Source organism: Alexandromys fortis, unplaced genomic scaffold (genome assembly GCF_014885135.2).
Source record: "Alexandromys fortis isolate MF-2015 unplaced genomic scaffold, M_Fortis_MF-2015_v1.1 scaffold_372, whole genome shotgun sequence".
Lineage (NCBI taxonomy): Eukaryota > Metazoa > Chordata > Mammalia > Rodentia > Cricetidae > Alexandromys > Alexandromys fortis.
In genome coordinates, this window is record NW_026068255.1 from 181,623 (window position 1) to 186,848 (window position 5,226).

Genomic DNA, 5,226 nt, shown 5'->3' on the forward strand with positions numbered 1-5,226 from the left:
TTCACGATAGTTGAACTTTATAGCCCCCTTTAAAACCCTTTATAGGCTATCTCCTTAGTGGATAACAGAGTGGCTGGATCTTTACAGCTGCAGCTGCCCCACTAATTAGGAACCTGATAGATTTATTACACGTGTCATCAGAAACTCTGCTCCTTATCATTTACTTTAGAAATGAAATGTAAATTTCAAGTGAACCTTTTATTGCCTAAAGAATTTCTGTTGAATATATATTAGTTGTGTGTGACAAAGAGAGGGATGGATTCGCAGAAAGAAAAAAGAGAGTGAGTGTCAGTACACATGTGCATCTCATTCCCTTTCTAAGACCCTCAGGAAAAAAAAAATCCTAAGTCCTGCTACTCTGTGGTGTTCTTTTTACAACCCTGGAGCAGCCAGGGAAGCTGGTCTTTCTGGTTGCATTAGCACAGGCTGACTCCCTGGTGGGCTTAGTGTGTCCTAGGGAAACTGTGGCATAGCCAATTATAATCTGTCTTCTAAAACTGCTTTCTAAGAGGCATCACCACAGAGAAATAAATCTGGGTTATTTGAAGAGGCATCCAAGAGCCTCTTGTTACTTTACACCATTTTTATAACATTCATGCTGCGGGAAAGAGGATCTAGTCTAAGAGATGGATACTTTAAGAGCTGGGGGTGAATGAGGATCCTTGTATAAGAAGCTAGGGTTGTCAATCAGGTCAATCAGGATGACTGTTGCTGACACTGCACACAGACACTGGGGTCCATTGTTGTGTTGGGGTCCAATCATTGTGAAAAGTAAGGAACTAGATGGACCTGATAAGGGAAGGGCTGTTCAGGGAAGCCTTCAGCAATCCATTGTTTTTGTGGTAATATAGCTGAGAGGCTTATGTATCAAAATCATTCAAACTGCAGTTCAGAGATATGGACAGTGCTGGATGTAGAGTTTCACAGGAAGTAGAGCTCCTGAGGGAGAGAGAAAAGATCCTGAAAGGGTGGGTGAGGGAGAGAACAAGAGAAAGGAGGCTTAGGAACCCATTAGTGGCAGCCAGCATTTCCTAGAAATGAACCTAACTGCTTGCTGCTTGGGAGAACAGAGTGGACAGAAATATTCAGTGCTAGGCATTTTCAGGAGAGCTTTGGAGTTCACCATGGTATGTTCTAAGCTAGAGCAGGGTTTGCAGCCATTGACTTCAAGATCTAGAGGCTTTAGGGCCACCTCATTCAACAGGAGCGTTCTCAACAATGAGAACATGTTCATCTTGTTTTAAAACAAGAAATTATCATTGTATTATACAAAACTGGACCCTTGGGTTAAAACTGTAGAATCTGAACCATATGTAAGTATTGGTGAAAATGCTGAGGGAGATTCATGGTATCCCTGGGGTGTCAATGCCAGGCTAATTTTCTCCCTCTAAATACAAAGCAAAGAGAAACAAAGTCAGGGCATAAGGGAATCTAAGCAAGATGAACAGAGGATGATCACTGTAAATCACTACACAGCAATAAGCGGGGATAAACAATTTATGGCACTTAAATATTTTATAATTAATGGACTTGTATCCATTTGTTCATCTTCCTTTGTTGAAAATGTTGGGGTTACAGGTGAGGAAGTGAAATTAGACATCCTGTTGAGAAGGGGAATTTTCTTCATCTTGTGAGAGGTGACCCTGGGCTTCTAAGGGGAAAGCTTTGTTCCTTTCCTAGGCACCACTCATGGGTCTGTGGTCAGTGATGGTCCCACCCCCGTGTGTGTGAATCCCACACTGGATGAAACTTCCTGTAAGATGTCATTCTCTTCAGAGGGAATGTAGGAAGCTTGAGGTTGGTCTAGGGGTACAGAAATAAAATACTATTTTTTTTTAAACAACTGGGATGTGAATTCAAGACGGACACTGAGATGGACTGTTAATAGGATAATGAACTTGTTAAAAGGGTTGTTAATGTCATGGATGACAGACAACAGCATGGTGGGGTTCTGAGAAAAGTTCAGGCCCCAGCACCAGAGACAGACAACATGTCTGGGGCCTCTGAAGAGAGGAATAAGTGCCCATGTGGTAGAAGCAGGTGTACCATTTTATAGTTCTCTGAGAACCGAGATGGTTACACAGCACAAGCCTGCAGCCAGGCTCTGAATCCCAGCAAGAGACAGAGGAGGAAATGGGGAACAGAAGGTGTGGCCACCAATACCTACTTTGACATAAACTCACTTTCTCCTGTGAGAAATCCTGATACCTGAAAGTCTATTATCCAGAAATCTAAAAGGCATGATAAGGACCTATTGATACAGAGGATATCTTACTATAGATATCTTGCTCTTAACTGTCCTACCCATAGTCCATGTACTTCCCAGGAAGGGAATTCAGATGAGGGGCCAATGAGATGGATCAGTAGATGAAGGAACTTGCTAGCAGCACAAATAATAAAAACCCAGAGACAGATATTGGGGTTCAACCTGAAAACCAGAAAAGCAAAGCAGCCAAGCCACTAGAAAAGTCTTACCTCTACCAAGGCTGGGCGACTGCAGACTAAGCTGACAGAGACTCTCTCTCCTCTCACTCATCTTCCCTCTAGTGCTGGGATTAAAGGTGTGGGGCACCACCACCTGGATTTGTTTCTGCTTCACCTTGTAGCCCAAGGTGGCCTTGAACTCACAGACATCCACGTGGTGGAAGGGGAGAATCAACTCCCAAAAGTTAGCTTCTCACATCAGCACATTGAGTGTGTACACACAGACACAAATCCCCAATAAATTAAAAATGTAAGGGTCCCACACGGTGGCGGAGGAAAACTGATCTCTGAGTTCAAGGCCAGCCTGGTCTACAAAGCAACTTCTGGGCCACGTGGGCTACACAAGGAACCATTGTACCATTTTATAAAATAAACAGACTTTATGTGTTTCTATAGTCTCCAGAGAAAGCAGCTTTTCTGGGGGGCCTTTTCTTGTCAAAGTGGTTGGCAGGTTTGTATTTCTACCCTTTCAGAAGTGGGCAATTGCACGTCTTTGTTCTTTATCAGAAATCCTCCTTCAATACGTGTTCATACAAGGTTGATACAACTAAGTGTTAGAGTAGAAAAAAAACTCCTGGCAAGAGAGCAGAATCTCTGAGCTGGACGGAGACCCAGGATTACAGTTGGGCAGGATGGTTCCTTGGCCTAAGAAAACCCCTAGGAAGGTGTGCTCACCTTAATCCATGCTAAATAGATAGGAAGAAAAATTAGTCCTCTAATGAGATACCATATTTCTTTCTCCCTAGAACCCTAGCCCCCAGTGCAATAACTCATGGGCCACAGCCATGTAGGTTTTTAAGTTTGCCCGATTTCTGAATTAGTCCTTTTTCCTTTCTCTGCCTCGTCTCCAAGCATTCTTTCCTTAACACTTTGGGTCTTCCCTTCACCATTTTCAGCTTCCTTACTCTTTCTTTAAAGCCTCCTTCCTTGCCATGTGACTGCTTGTCTGCCATGTGTCTGACCTCCATGCCAGTTTAAAACGTCCTTTATCCTTCCTATGCTCCACTCTCCTCAAGGAAGCTTTTGAGGCATTGCAGTTTGCTTAACCTGAGGTTCTCCTTTATAACTGATACAATTGTCCCTGATCTTTTTGCTTCTATTCTTAAACGAGTTTGTTGCTGAGACCAAAAACCTCAATGGGGACCCCAATTCTGCCTATATCATTGACATACACCTATAATCCTAGCATGAGAGGCGGAGGCAGAAGAATAAAGAGNGTCAGCTTGGGTGATGGTAGCACCTGGGGACAGAGGCTAGCCTGGTCTACAGAGCCAGTTCCTGGACAGACGGGGCTAAGTAGAGAAACCCTGTTTCAAAAACAAAAACAAAATGGGAGGCGGTGGCGGGGAGAAGGCAGAAATCTTTAATAAATAAATAAATATAAAAAAGAAAAACAAACAAACAAAACAAACAATCAGAAAATAAAGGAAGGAACAAAGGAAGGAAGAAGAAAGAATAAAAAACACAGCAAAACACATGAAGGGGACCCCATGAGGTCCTAGCAACAACACAGTCAGCAGGACAGTGGAGCAAAGGGGTGACTAGGATAAGATGAAGGAGATCCAGGTGTCTGCCTGCCCTGAACCAGGTAGAACAGGGGTGTAGGACATCTGTCTCAAAGAAAATTGGTAGAGTTCCAGATGTATTTGAACGCAATGTGTCCCTACACATATACAGACATGTTTGGGTGCATGTGGTACATATGTTCATTTGTTTGTTTCCTTGCCTGCCTTTAGACCAGGTCTCATGTATCCCAGCCTGACCCGGAATCTTCAGTCTTCATGCCTCATCCTCCTGGGTGCCAGTATTTCAGGCGTTTGTCACCGGGACTGGATTATGGAGATCTCGATCCTGGGGAATAACTGTTTGAGAATGATTTTGTAATAGGCGCATTGTGGATAAGGTTTATTTGTTTGTGCTGCTACAACAAAATATCAGGGACTGCATAGCTCACACAGAGCAAAAGTTTATTTCTCATAGCTCTGGAGGCTGGGAGATCCAAGATCAGGTACTGGCTAATTCAGTATCTGGTGAGTGCCCTCTACTGGTTGGTACAGGACACTGTCCTTTTGCTAAATTCTCAACATGCAGACATGGTAAAGGAGCTCTCTGGGTTCTCTGGAGTTAGAGGACTAATCCTACTCATAAAGGCTCCCCATCCTGATCCCATTATTTCCAAAGTCCCTAACCTCAATACCATCATATCCAGGATTATGTCTAAATATAAAGTTTTGGATATACCTGGTCTGGCAGGTCTGGCACCTGTGTCCTTCCTTCTGAATATGAATATGACTGTGAATTAAGGTACCTCAGGGAACTGGAATTGTCGTCCTAGGAATCTCATGCTGAGGGACATACACTGAAACCTGGTGCTAACCAGAGGAGGAACTTGTCCCTAGAAAAGGTCTTTCACATGCTTCTAATAACATGTAGGACCACATTGTGGGGTGAAGCTGCAGACCAGACGATGGTGGGTGGGGGTGAAATTGCAGACCAGATGATGGTGGGTTAAAGGACCACACCCTGGACTTGGGCATCCTAAATTATACACATCCCTCTTGTCTTCTACTCAGAAGGTAGACTTGGGAGCTGCTATTGTTCTATCAATATGACCATATTAAATGAATTTCCTTTCTTCCCCCTGTTTTATGCTGCTTGGATCTTTAATTACCTTGTTTAACAGACAGCTGTTAGGGCTATGGGAGGGGCACAGGGTCTGACCTTAACTCTCGTAACAGCCTA